At 33.4% G+C, this 15,666-nt stretch overlaps 1 long non-coding RNA gene across 2 annotated transcripts in view; it reads left to right on the top strand.

The window, feature by feature from the left end:
- Nucleotides 1-15,666, top strand: part of LOC135318960 (uncharacterized) — a 115,554-nt gene that overhangs the window by 84,555 nt on the left and 15,333 nt on the right. The window contains exon 3 of one of the 2 annotated variants that reach the window (XR_010377434.1): nt 680-731. This is a non-coding gene — a long non-coding RNA (uncharacterized LOC135318960). Of the gene's footprint in view, nt 1-679; nt 994-15,666 lie in introns of those variants that run through there. The other variant, XR_010377435.1, reaches the window with a different exon arrangement.

Raw genomic sequence — 15,666 nt, 5'->3', positions numbered from 1 at the left:
TTCAGATAATCATTTACTTCTAATTGAAAAATATATATGTGGTTTGGGTTATACAGTGAAATCTGTGAATTTATATGCTTTATTTGGATGGCTCTGGTAGTTCTAAGTAATAGTTTAGGTGGTTTTGGATTACTTGTTCATATGCTTTTAAAAAAATTTTGCTATTAAATCTGCTGTCCTGTATCCCTAAAATAAATATTTTCACTTGTAGGAATACCACTAACTTGTACAGAGTCAAACCATGTACCAGAAACAAGTCCTACTGTTTGCCATGGTGCAAATGTAATCTTACTGCCCACCTGAGACAGTGTGGAATCAGGCAGGGCAGGGGAGAATCTCCCTTGTTGCCATTTTAGTGGGTCTTTCCCAACTCTTAAGGTCTTTCAGATATTAAATGATATTCTACACTTCAACCCAGATAGCCTAAACACCCAATACAATCTCTGTAATATTCTATTGATTCAGGTTCTTTGGGTTTCAAGCAACAGAATCTAATTATGACTATTTGGCCAAAAAGCTTATTTGGGTACTAGAATATGTCACAGAAAACCAAGAAGGAATGACCACATCAGAAACTAAGGCAGCTCTGAGGTCCTCACCAGTCTACGCCTCAGAGCACTGCCGTTATTAACTGGTCTTAGCCACCAATCTGTACTGGTCTCTGTGTCTCTCTTTTCAGATATTCACATGTCCTGGAGAGGAGTGCCTGAGTGGTCCTGCTTTAGTCACAGGTCTGTTTCTAGACTGTTCGGCTAATCAGCCGGGGAGAAGAGTGAGTGTTATCAATCTGGCTGCTGAGAGCTCATCCTGGTGGAAACTGGGTACATATGCCTCCCACGGGCCTGATCTCAAATCGCGAATGAGCCGTCACCTTCAGATAATACTGTTAGGGTTGTATCTGAGCATAAACGTTTCAGAGACTCTCCTACCACAGAGATTATAAAGTCATTGGCACACCGTCAGTAAGTCTAGGTCTTAGGAAAAAAAGTCAGAGTTTTTTTTCTAAAACTGAAACCAAATATCATAGTAAAGATTTGGAATCAGAAATCTTGTTATATTTTCTCACTTTTATTAATGTTTCAACAAATATTTATATATTCATTATAAACCAAGGAAATTGCTCTTACTGTCATTAATACCTTAGGCAATTCATTTAACACTCTTGAACTTCAGTTTCTTTCTCTGTTTATGACAGGGATTTCTAAAACTTCCCTGAGATTCAAATGCGATAACATATGAAAGACTGTTGTAAACTGAAAAGCACTGTATTAGTATCAATTATTGAAAGCTTTTTTTTCTTTACCATCTTACCTTAAATTGGCATTCTTCTGTAATCATCTGGTAGATTGTGAGTTAATTTCTATGTGTGTTGAGTGATCACCTCTGGTGTCCACAAAAATCAGTGCCTGTGTTAAGTTAATGATACTTAATAATTGCTACACAAGAACTATTCTGAGTGAAAAACAATATAGGTGCAAAAAGAGAGTTCCTTAAAAATATATTTTAATAATAGCTAACTGCAATGTCTGAACTTTCATTGGATTCTGGAATGATTAAAAAATACAAATAGCATTTATTTGACAATGGAAGAAATTTGACTATGTTGGGTATATTAGATAATAATATAAATTTATTGTTTATTTTCTTTAGTTGTGATAGTGGTATTGTGATTACATAAGAAAATGTCAAGACACTGATCCGGAGACAATCCACAGGATGTAACTGACAAAATATTTTTACAGTAAAGCAACAATAACAGAATGAATGAAAGGGAGAAATAATGTGAGGCGTGTAACAATAACAGCTAACACATATTGTTTTATTTCTTTTAATCTTTACATCATCCCTAAGAGGGAAGTTAAGCAACTTACCTGAATTACAGAATTGTGTTAAAAATTCATCATGTCTGGCTTTAAAGGTCATGCTCTTAACCATTACTTCACAAAAGTGGATCCTAAAGGCAGAGAACAACCATGTTGACAAGGAGCCAAAAACCCTAGAGAAAAAAAGAGCGAGCAGGAGTTTGGGCAGCACCTGACCTCCTCCCTACTCACGTCACTGCCTCTACCAACAGGCTCCATTGCTAGGTAGCTTGGCATCTCATGGACTGTTCCTTATGAGTCACCTTCACTCTCTCTTCCCCCCCAGAAGACACGAGGGCAGGCAACTTGTCTCCACTTTCCCCAGTTTGACCTAAATAATTCTGCAAGGGTGAGGCTCCTGCAATTGGCCTGTCCTCACTAAGGATTTCCCACTAAATCAAATTGTTTTGTTCAGTCAAAAGACCTACACCTAAATTAGAAACTTACAACTTGAAAATTTCTAACTGGGTTAAATATTCTACCAAATGTACTTCAGTTAACATTTAGAACTATGGAATAATCTAGAAACAACCATTTTGGTGTTTCATTAGTTTTCTGTTTTGTTGAAAATATCCTAAAATCATAAAATTGTGAGAGTTTCATTAAATATCTCAATGTTAAAAATTGATTTAATGACTGCAAATGAAATGATTTGAGCAAAGAAATCTCTCTTTGAGAACTTTAGGCTTAGTAACATTTTCCCACATCTTCAGGGTATTTCAGTGTTTGCTGATCTTCCCTGTCTATCACATACTCTAAATAATGTATTAATACTCTGATAAGTTTCACACAATGGAAAATTTTCAAGATAAAATTAGCATCTCAGTCAAACAAATTGATTTGTGTGTTTACACATCCTAGTGCAAAACAGGCTTGTTATTGAGAGCATTGATGCCTCTGAGCCCCAAACTTGTTTATGTTCCATGATTTCGTGTATAAAATCAGTTTTAAATTATGTATTTTTGTGCTTCAAAATTCACTCTAGCTCTTCTTTGTTTTATATTTTATAACTTACTGTCTTTTAGAACTTTTGCTGCAACGTTTGGTCAGAATCATCAGATTTTGCCTTAATTCCATGGCCAGTCTCTAACTAGAATATTATAAATAAGAAAAGAGATTAATTTTTTCTAGGTCATTCATTTATTTTAAAAAAGTAAATCTTTATTATAGTCTCTAGTGAAAAATCATAATATTGATCATGGGAAATTTATTTCTCCTTTCCCTTGATCTATGGTTTTCATACTTTTTTGTAACAGAAGTGTCTTTAATAACTAAAAAGAAAAAACTAAAAAATTTGAAGTATGATTGAGTCACAAAGTTAAAAAGACTTATGGAATCTTAATTTATTCCTATTTGGGAATATACTGGCATACATTATTCATTCTTTTAATCTATGAAAATATTGGCATTTGTATATTATTTGAATAAGAAGCAAACAAATGCAACTCGAAAGTATTGAACATTAGCACCAGTGGACTTCAAAGGATTATACTCAATCTTACATAATACTCTGTTTTAATCTTCTACTTAGAATTTTGAAATATCTGAAAACTATTGTTGTAAAAATCAACTATTATTGTATTTTTCTGTAGATACAGAAAGTAAAAAAAGAGGTAAAGCTAAAACTGCAATGCCCACCTTTTATTTTTCCTAGTCCAGATTTATTTTGTCCTTAATTTAAATTCTAAGAAAAAATTTGGAAACTACTAAAGAAATATAATTAAAAAAGGAGCCTGAAATCTTGCCACCCAAAGAACATAGCATACTATAGTAATTGAATGTATGAAGTTGATAGTTATTTATAAGAATAAAATGAATACAAGTTTTTCTAACTTTCTAAAATCAAATATTTATTTACACTAAAAAAAGTTGAATATTTCTGATAAATATGGATAAAAAGATAGAGGAAATTCACATATATACTAAATCTAGGGAAGGAGTGAAAAGGAAAGAAACAATATGGTTCTGCCCCTAAATATTCTGGTTTGTTAATTTTATAGTTTAATGGCTGTGTTGAAAATGATGATAGACATTTTGAGTCTAGGAACACATTTGGCCTTCTGATTTTTAAGTGCTTCATTGAGTATTTTTTAACCCCCTTTAAAATGAAATCCGTATTTTATTTTTATTTTTATTTTTTAAATGTTCATAACAGGTTTATTTACAATAGCCAAACCTAGAACAACCCAAATGTTCCTCAACATTTGGAGTAAATTAAATACTGGTATTGTATACAATGGGAACTACACAGCAGTGAAAAAAAAAAAAGAATTATTGATACACTTATGAATGAACAGACTCACAGACATTATGCTAAGTGAAAGAAACCAGACATAAAAGAGTATATTCTGCCTGATTCCATGTATATGGAGTTCAAGACCAAACAAAACCAAATGATGCTGACAGAAGTCAAAACTCTGCAAGAGATAGACTGAGAAGGAAGCATCTGGGGTGCTGGAATGTTCTACATCTTGCCTGGGTGATGGTTACACAGATAAAGCACATATAAAAATTCAGTGACCTATACAGCTAAGACAAGATGACATCTGTGTTTTAAAATTGGCAGTTTACAGTATTATTTAATGCAATTACTTTTCATCTCAAAGTAGTATTAATGTCATCACAATATTTTCTCCTTGTTATTCATGCAGAGTAATTTGAAATTTCATTACTGGAAGGACTGTGCTAAACGGAGGTCTTTTGTTTTCAAATCGTCTTTAAGTTAGATAAAGTATGGGAAAAAGTGGTTTGGGTAGATAAGATAATACGATTATACACAGAACACTAGAACAGTTCTCTCTTTTAACTGATAAAAAATAAATTCAACCTCTCAGAGGTTGTAAATCTAAAAGGAAATAATTGATAGTTTTCTTTTTGTTCAGTGAACTTTAGAACTATTTTCACATATGGAATTACATAATATCGTAATATTTAGAAAGATAGAAATATTTTTGTTAGCTATAACCACAAATGTCAAAGAAAGCATTAGAGACGCTCTATAGTATGGCATTTAAAAACGTGAGTCTGGGATTCCAAAAGGTCAACAGTAGCCACTTCCTAGTGCGGGTCCTTGGGAAAGTTATTTAAACTCTCTAAGCCTTATTCACCTCACTTATGAAATGGAATAGCAACACCCAGGATTTCAATGAAGATAAACGGAAATACTGTGTGTGAAAACTCAAATGCCTGGCACAAAGCAACTGCTCAAAAATATTAGCCACCTTTAGACTTATTATCATAATTATCATTATGTTTATTATTAACAAGGATAGTTACTATTGGACTTGATTAATGAAACACTAATGTCTCTCCTTTAATACACCCGGCTAACGTTGATGTGTTACCTGAAGTATGGCTTTATACTGCAAAACCAAAGTTTGAGGCTATCGGAATCAAATCTGCTGTTTTATAAAATTTATTAGACCACTCATATGTATGGTTTTGTGTTAGAATTTAAAAATGAATCTTATCTAGTAATGTTAATCTTCTTAGATCCTTACTTCATTGAAAAAAATTACATTCAGAAAAATTTTCTAAAACATTAAGGTTTATCTAACATCTTAGAGGAATAAAGAAAAGTAAATATAGTTGACCTCAATTTTAAAGGTTCGGAATTGTAGGTTGACCATTTTCACTGCTTCATTCATTCTTGCTGGCTTGCCCCCAATTTTCAGACCAGCCTAGTTAATAATTATAATACCTTCTATGAACTAAATGGATTTGAAAGACCAAAAGGCATCTACCCTTACTTTAAAAGGAAGAGGTCACTGGGATAAAAAGTCTCCAAGACATTGTACTGTATCTAAAAATTCATATCTTTGTCCTATTAAATTACTTCTTCCTTAAATCTATGTATGCATAAATTGAAAGTCCCAAGTAAGATGAGGACTTAAAAAAAAAGTCACATTTCAGTTCTCCTGCCAGTGTCATCCTTTTTAATATGCTGTTCTTTTAATATCACTATTAAAGTCTATTCTGTGCAGACTTTGACTTTTAATATTATGTTAGCTTTTTGATAACAGTACTGATAGCCGTGTTTTTAGGACCTTACTTAATTAACCATAGTAACACTCTCAATGTTGTTAAACACTAAAACCTTAATTTGAGCATATTTACTAAGGTTTGTAAAAGAGGGAGTGTATTTATTTTCAGATTAGTTACATAAACTATTTTGTTTTAAACCAAGTTTTGTATCTCTAAATTCAATCAGTATTTACCTTAGTACTGCTTAGGTTTTGGAAATGACAGTTTGCAAAGAGAATTCTCAAACCAGACTCCCTACTTACTAAAGTATGTGTCTAAATTTATTCTTCAGAGCCAAAAGAATTTCAGACACACACACACACACACACACACACACACACACACACACACACACACACACAACAATAGAAGTTAATTGTGTTGCTAATAGACCAGGGATTCTTTATGGAGTCGTTTCTAACACTGACCTACAAATACCTCCATTCTAAATACTCAGGAAATGGTGACTAATTATTTGAAGCCTCTACCACTGACAGATCAGTCAGTCACTAAGAATAGCAGCAGGTTGAATGAATGAATCTGCATCTTAAGAAAAAAAGGTCATTTTAGGATATGAATCCTTGGCTCTTTTGTCCTCGTCCTTGGGGAAAGACAGCTCCTTCAAAAAGATAAGCTACTAAGATAAGCTGAGGTATGTGTCGAGGAGAAAGTGCCATTGGGAAAAGTAAACAGTTTAATAGTAGGGTATAGAGTTCAGACGAAAGCCACTATCTTTTCTTCTGCCTCATGGAGCTGGGAGGTGCCACTTCCAGATCTTTACTCTCACCTGATTCCAAAATCCTCTCCTTATTGAAGTACGCATCAGCTTTCCAGCACCCTCACTGTAACCTCACTGTTGCCACCTACTGACCTAAACGTGTGATTTTTAGAATTGGTTTCTGTAAATCGACTTCTCCCATTCCGTCAGGACACTTGGGAATTCAAAACATAAGACAAGGTAGCCTCGCAGTGCCCAGTTTGAACAGTTTTCATGTGGAGTTTATTTTACCCTCTCACAAGTACTGCCACATCTTGGACTTCTATTACACCCGTCTACTCAACAGGAAAACTTTCTAATTCCAGAATCTGGTGTTCTAAAATCATCTTTCCTTTTCATCTTTTAATTCCTCTTCCATCTATAACCAACTCAAATTCTTCGGGTCTTTGAGTTCATCAGTGTGCCCCTGAGTTCACTTTCTCCTGGATTTATCTTGGGCCCCAGGGTCAGTCTCGGTTATATTCTGTTACATCCCACTGTAGCAGACTCCCCTGACCAGCGACCAGCCTCTAAAACCTGGGAGACCCTATCAGTTATTTTCCCTCCTGTTACAGTACTACTGGGTACAAGTGGAGTCAGTTATATAATGATCGTTGTGATTTCACATATAAGCTTTTACATACCATTTTATCAGAGATATCCAGCATAGTGCCTGAACCATTGTATTATTCACACCAACAACATCACCACCAACAGCAGTAATAGTACATTAAAGTTTACTGTGTGCTAGGGACTCTACCGTTTCCATGTATCATTGTAGTTACTCCTCTCAGCAACCCTAGGAGACAGTTACTGTCAGTACCCACATGGTAAAAATGATCAAAGTAGGCATAAGGAAGTCAACACCATTCAATAAATACTAAGGAACCTAATTAATGTATATTAGTATGTTACTCCAGACCTTTTTAAAAAATATTTTGGTTTTTAGAGCCATTTTATGTTTTTAATTTTTATTGAAGTATAGCTGATTTACAATGTTAGTTTCAGGTATACAGCAAAGCGATTCAGTTATAAATATACATACATATATTTTTTTCTTTTCCATTATATGTTATTACAAGAAACTGAAGGTAGTTCCCTGTGCTATATAGTAACTCCTCGTTTTTTTATCTTTTTTGTATGTAGTAATGTGTGTCTGCTAATCCCCAACCCCTAATTTTATCCTTCCCCACCCTTTCCCCTTTAGTAACCATAGTTTGTTTTCTATGTCTGTGAGTCTGTTTTTGGTTTGTAAATAGAATTTGTATCATTTATTTTTAGATTCCACATATAATTGGAGCCATTTTAGATTCACAGAAGAATTGGATAGAAGTACAAAGATTTCGTTTATACCCCTCTGCCCCCACATATTAATAGCCTCCTCCATTATCAACGTTCCCTATAAGAATAATTTATTTGTTACAATTGATGGAATCTATGTCGACACATGATTATATCCTAGAGTCCCTAGTTTACCTTAGGGTCCACTCTTGGTGGTGTACATTCTATGGGTTTGGACAAATTTATAATGACATTTATCCACCGTTATAGTAGCATACAGACTAGTGTCATTGCCCTAAAAATTTTCTGTGCTCCACCTATTCATCTCTCCCTCCCTACTAACCTCTGGCAACTGTTGATCTTTTTACTGTATCCATAATTTTGCCTTTTCCAGAATGCCATGTAGTTGGAATTATACAGTATGTAACCTTTTCAGATTGGCTTCTTTCATTTAGTAATATGCACTTAAGCTGCCTCTATGTCTTTTCGAGGCTTAATTGCTCATCTCTTTTTAGTCCTGAATGATATTCTATCATCTGGATGTACCACAGTTTATTTATCCACTCACCTATTAGAGTGATGTCAACGACATAGGTCGTTCCCAACTTTGCCCTGTTCATCTACTGAAGAACATCCTGGTTGAGAACTTCTTTTTCAAAGTAGCATTAATACATATCCTGTCAAAGTAACATTAATACATATCCCCAAATCAGTGATTTATTTATAGGAGACAAGGTCACATTCAAAGCTGACTCAAATAGGTAAGATTTGAATAAGACATGTCATTTATATTTTACTAAGCTGTAACAATAGATTTTTATTACTTTATTTTTTTAACAAAGCAGTAATTATACTTTTAATATTTATCATTTGTTATACCTGGTATTTTAATTTCTAAAAGTAGTTGAATCCATCCTCAAAGAGCAGCCAAGGCTACCAGCATTTCAGAATTCACTAGTTCAGTGGAGATATGGATATGCAAAACAGGCAGACTTTGGGAAACCACTCTGAGCCTCAGTTTCCTCATTTGTAAAATTGGGATTTAAAGTAGTGTCTTCCTTAAAAGGCAGTTGTCAGGAGAGAAAGACATGATTCTGTCTTCAACCTCTCACCTTGTTCCCATCCATGTCTCTGTACAGTATCAGTCTTTCCAGGTTCTCCAATATAAACTAGCCTTATTCAATGCTGTATTCTGCTTGGTAAATATCCTGGGCTGTGATTATCTCTGCTTTATGGTCTCAATTATTATGTCTTCTTCTGTTGTCTTGTTTTGCTTTTTGCCTTATCTACTTTATTGAGGGCTTATTTGCATAAGATTAGTCATATCAATTTAAAATGCAAAATTCTATGAATTTTAATAGCTATATATACCCTGAAACTACCACCATAATTAAAATATACATTTAAACTAACTTCAAAAAATTCCTCATTCCTCCTTGCAGTCCCTCCCTCCTTCCATCCCTGGACCCAGGTAACTGACCTGCTTTTTGGCACCTGTATTAGTTTGCATTTTATATAAATGTTATAATACAAAAGATGCCCTTTTTATTTGGCTCTTTAACTCAACATGACTTTAAGAATATCAGTAGTTTGTTGCTTTGTACTAATGAGTAACATTCAGTTATATGAATGACATACCTTGTTTACCATTCACCTATTGATGGACATTTGGGTTGCTTCTTGTTTGAGCTTATTTTGAATAAAGTGGATCAAACATTCATGTACAAGGTTTTTTGTGGACATATGTTTTCATTTCTCATGAGTAAAGACCTAGCAATGATGGCTGGGTCATATGACATGTATATGTTTAACTTATAGAAATACGCAAATAGTTCTCCAAAGTAGTTGTATCATTTTATACTCCCATTAATATTACATGAGAATTCCATTCCCTCCATATTCTCACCAACAACCCGTATATTCCATATTTTTAGTATTAGCCATTCTACTGATGATTTGTTTATCATTTAAATTACATTTCTCTAATGACTATTATGTTGACCATATACTATGAGATTTGAGCTATTCAGATATCTTTTGTGAAGTGTCTTAAACTTTGTGTCCATTTCTTAAAATGAATTCTTAATCTTCATATTAAGTTGTAAAAGATCTTTATATGCTCTGGATACAAATATTTTGTCATTTATATGTCAAATGAATATTGTCTCCCATTCTGTGGCTGGACTTTATTTCTTGAGTGCTTTTCAGAAATCAAATGGTTAAAATGTTAATAAAGCCCAATTTAATGCTTTTTCCACTATGGTTTGTACTAATTTATTCTATCTAAAAAAGCTTTGCTTAGTCTAAAGTGACTAAGATTTTCTTCTGTGTTTTATATAAGAAGTTTTAAAGTTTGGGCTTTTCCTTCTATGTCTGTGATCCATTTCAAGTTATTTCTTGTGTATCTGAGAAGGATCAATATTTAATTTTCCATATGGATAATAGGTATTCCAGCGTGATTTATTTAAAAGGCTTTTCTTCCCCTCAGTGGATTACCATGACATCTTATTCAGAAATCAATTGACCATATATGTGGGTCTGTTTCTAGGCTTTTTAAAAGTATTCCTTTATGTGTCAGTACTACACTGTCCTTATTACAGTAACTTGAGAGTAGGTCTTAAAGTCAAGAACTGTACATCTTTAAATTATATTCTTTTTTGAAATAGGTTTACCTTTCCATATAAATGTTAGAATCAGCTTGCCAATTTCTACAACTGGTCCTACTTGAATTTTTACTGAGACTGTATTAAATCTATAGATAAATTGGGGGGTAATTAACATTTTCATTTACTGAGTCTCCAAATCCACAGCTCTCCATTTATTTAGGTCTTCTTTAAATTTCTCCCAACAATGTTCTCTAATTTTTAGAGCAGATGGTTTGCCTATCTTTCAAAAACTTAATTCCCGAATAACTTGGTTTTTAGTGTTCTTGGAAATGGCTTTTTAAAATTTTATTTACCAGTATGTAAAATTACACTTCATTTTATTAACCTTGTATGCTGCAACTTGGCAAAATTCACTTTTTCTAATAGTTGAGTTTTAGATTCCTGTAGATTTTCTAGATAAACAGATGTGTCATCTACAAGTAGAGAAAGCTTTATCTCTTCCTTTCATAGCCTTAAGAATTTTTTTCTTGCCTTTTTTGCTATGTCTGTGATATACAATGTTGGATAGAAGCAATGAGAGCAAGCCTCTTTACCTGTTCCCAGTTTGAGGAGAGTAATACTCAGACTTGCACAAGGAAGTATGGTGTTATCTGTAGATTTCTTATACTTTTTATCAGATGGAGATAGTTCCCTTGTATTCTGACTTTTCCAAGAGTTTTTACTATGACTGGGTGTTGAATTCAATCAGGTACTTTTTCTGCTTCTCCTGAAATGATAACATGTTTCTTCTCTTATTCTGTTAATATGTAGGATTACATATTTTAATGTTAAATGTAACTTTGCATTTCTGAGACAAATAATACTTGGTTGTGATTTGTTATCCTTTTTAAACATTTCAGGATTCAAAACAAGGATCTACTGTATGGCACAGGGAACTGTATGCAATATCTTGTAATAACCTGTAATGGTAAAGGATCTGAAAAAGAATAGATTTTATATTTGTAACTGAATCAACTTGCTGTACACCTGAAAGATTGTAAATCAACTCTACTTCAATAAAAAATTAATTAATTTAAAAAAGTGTAGGATTCAGTTGCTAGTTTTGTAGTAAGAATTTTAACATCTAGGTTAATGGGATATTGGGGTTTTTTTGTTTTTGTTTTTAATGTTCTTCTCTGGTTTTGATATCAAGATAATGTTGACTTCATGAAATTGGTTGGAAATGTTCCTACCTCTTCTATTGACTGAAAGCATTTTAATTAAATTTATGTAATTTCTTCTTTGAATATCTGGTATAATTCACTGGTGAAATCACATGGAATTAGTTTTCCTTATGGGAACATACTTAGTGACTAATTCAGTTTCTTTCATTGATACAGAGCTCTTCATGTTATATATTTTTTTTCTTGAGTGAGCTTTAGTAAGCTTTTGTGTTTTTCAAGGAATTTGTCCATGTTATCTAAATTATCTAATTTATAGACAGTATTTTCTTAATATTCTCTTATCCTTCTAATAGCTGTGTGATTTGCACGGAAAACCCTTCTTTCATTTCTGATATGGCTAATTTAGGTTTTTTCACTCTTTTTTAATTGAAATATGGTCAGTTTACAAGGTTGTGTCAATTTCCAGTGTATAGCATAGTTCAGTCATACATACACATACATATATACATTCCTTTTCATATTCCTCTTCATTATAGGTTACTGTAAGATATTGAATATAGTTCCCTGTCAATACAGTATAAATTTGTTGTTTATCTGTTTTATATATAGTAGTTAGTATCTGTAAATCTCGAACTCCCAATTTATCCCTTTTCACCTCTTTCCCCTTCTGGTAACCATAAGTTTATAATCTTTTATTTTTCTTGATCAATCTAGGATTTTATCATGTTTGTTGAATTCTTAAAAGTACCATCTTTGACTTGGTTAATTTTCTTTATTTTTATCTATTTTTATCTCTGATTTCTGCTGTTTTATTATTTCCTCCTGTCTACTTAGTTTGTTCCTTTTTTCTCATTTGTTGAGGTAGAACTTAAGTCATTGATACCTAATATAAGCAATAAGTTCTAAATTTTCCTCTAAGAACTGTTTAGTTGTCTCCAGAAATTTTTATATATAGCATTTTTATTATCATGCAGTTTAAAATATTTTTAATTTCCCTTGCAATTTGACCATGGACTTTTTAGAAGTGTGTTGTTCAATTTCCGAATACTTAGGGTTTTGCTGAACATCTTACGTGTATTTTGCAGTTGTTGTGTGTTCTTTAAATATAAACAAGACCAACGTAGAAAATTGTGTTGTTTAGATCCTCTGTGTTCTTACTTTTTTCTGTTTTTAAAAAATCTTTTCATTTGCTGAGATAGAGTTCTTTTAAAACTTATACTATGTTGTCTATTTCTCTCTTTAATTCCTTAATTCTGTATGCACTTGAGCTCTTGAGCATACGGAATCCCCAACTAGGGTTAACTCATTTGAAAACATGTGAAGCCCTTCAATAGTGCATGGTCCATAGGAAACAATCCACAAAAATTAGCTACTTCCAAATTAACACTCTTCATTTACTCAATAACCTAACACAGTCTATGCCAGCCCTACAAGAATATTAAAATCATTCCTTAAAAGATTGCTAATAAATTGCTAACAGTCAAATACAGAATCCCTTTACTCATGCCTTATTCTAGTTTGCTTTTGACACTGCTGATCACCATTTCTTTCTTAAAATGTCTTCCCTGAGCTTCTGTGATAGTGTATTCTGTTATTTTGTTTTCTTACCAGTCCAGTTGTGTTCTATCTGCTTCACAATTAAAGATGTTTCCAAGAGATCCAGTGTTAAAACCCCTTCTTATTTTATACTTCTTCTCTTGGTTATGTTATTCACTACCACATTCTTAACCACTATCTCCATACGTATGGTACCTACATCTTCCTCTCAAGCTCTGAACTTTCTCCTGAATTTCAGATCCATATTGTTAACTGCCTGATGAATGTTACCTCAGAGTAAAATACCAGCTCCCCAAATTACATGTGTGTAAGTACAAAGTCATTACCTTGACAACCACTCAGAAATTTTTAATTTTCCTGAATTATGTACGTGAGTTGTTTGACATAACCAACCCCTCAGTTACTCAAGCTGAAAACATTAACACTTTTTGAAGAAGGCAATAACATATTAAGGCTGCAGGGTCTAGAGATAGACTCTGTGAGTTCAAAGCCTGCTCTCTGAGATTCTATATAGTTGGGATAGCGATAGTGTCTCAATCCTAGTGTTACTGGGAGGGTTAAATGAGACCTTGACTATAATGCAGTTAGTGCCCCGTAAATTCTTGCCAGCCTTATTTTATCTAGATTCTCCCTTGCCTCCTACCATACCGAAACCTGGCAATTTGTATTTTGTATTTTCAATAAATACTCATTGTTTATTGTCAGTACTCTAGCATTTGCTTTTAAACGTTATACTATATTGTTTCCAGAACAAATCTAAGAAAATTTTTTCCTTCTATTTTGATCATTAGAAAAAACAAATTAGCATCCAAAATTAAAGAATAGTTTGAAAAATGTTGTAGTTACATTGAGAAAGTGGTAGTTTGCTTAAGTTCCATTTATGAGACTTCTGACAGGGTTAATAAGAGAGAAACAAATATGAGATGTAAAAACTGCATTAGTAAAAGGACTTAAAACATTTCCAAGGGGATATTTCATACTGTTTTGATAATGTGCTTTTCTTAGTGCAATAATTAAATCTACACTGAGATGTGATGTGAGACCACCATGATTTGGGGAGGATTATGAGTTTTAAAGGTTAAATAGGAAAGACTCAGTAACTTAACTAATACAATAAGTATATATTTTACACCACAGAACCCCAACTGAATACACATATTTAAATAGCAAAAGATACCAAGCCTTAACTTGCTCGTGTTCTATCTGAAAAAAGTCTGACTCAGCAGCTATTTTTTTAAAATAAAAAATGAGTTTGTTAAATTAAAAGTAATATTAACACACTTCCTTTGCTTCTTTATGGAAATACTTACATGTTTATCTTGATCCCTACCAGCAGTTGTTCTCAGCCTTACTGCACATTAGAATCACCTAGGTAGTGTTTAAAAATCCCAATGCTATGCCACACCCCAGATCAACTAAATCAGGATTTCTGGGGTTGAGACTTAGGCATCAGTATTTCTTAAAGATCCCGGGTGATTCCAGAATGGCAGCAGGCAAATTGAGAACTGCTTCCTTTTCACTACTTGAGAGCATTTATTTACTCCTCAGTGGTTACTGATCTGGAATTTTTAAAACATTCTAGATGAATCACAAAAAGAAGTGGTCATTGTAAGTTACCAGAAAATAGTAGCTGTCCAGGTGATTAGTAAAGAAAAGAATCATTGCTGCTCAGAGCGGTAATTCTCAAAATTGAAGGAGTAGTCTGAGTAGTTCTAGGAATAGGAGAAGCCAAAAAGAAGCTGACTTTAAGTAGATTCCTATGAGTAGGGAAAGAAAATGAGTTTGAAACCTAAAAAACCCATATCAAGTGCCAATTGTGGCAAGTTAACTATATGTGACAATAAACACATTGCTAGACTTCTCTGAGCTTCAATTTCTTCATCTATAAAAGGGCATCACACTTTTGCTGTGAGGACATTATGAAAATAAAATGAACAAGCCACATAGGGTCTCTTGTGTGGTTTCTAGTACTGTAGTAGGTGCGCAACAGAAGTTACTTCCAATTTTCCTTTTCTCTGATCCCTATGCCTTCCCTATCCCTATTATTTGTTAATTGAGTTTATTCAATTTAAATTAATCCACCAATGCTCAGAGTGGGCCATTTGAAATCTTCCCTGTTGATGTAACCTGAATGATACTGTGGTAGACTGGTTTCTGATGCCTGTCCCACTACTCTAGTCCTCAAACCACCTGTGATCTTAAATCAGGTGAAAATGAGCTAGAAGCTTCCTCAGAATTCCCAGTGTTTATTCCTAGAATTCCAGCGTTTCACAAAAATGTATTTTGTGTGCCACACACACACAAAAGTATACCATCAAAAAAAATTAGAGAAAAGCAGTATACTGTGGTCCCCTCTTACAGATGCCCAGCGAAAAGTAGCATTCTTATGTTATGGGGTCCAAACTCATTCTGCTCAC

Source organism: Camelus dromedarius, chromosome 2 (assembly GCF_036321535.1).
Source record: "Camelus dromedarius isolate mCamDro1 chromosome 2, mCamDro1.pat, whole genome shotgun sequence".
NCBI classification, from domain to species: Eukaryota; Metazoa; Chordata; class Mammalia; order Artiodactyla; family Camelidae; genus Camelus; species Camelus dromedarius.
Note: the sequence above shows the minus strand (reverse complement) of the source record. Positions and strands in the feature narration are given on the sequence as shown.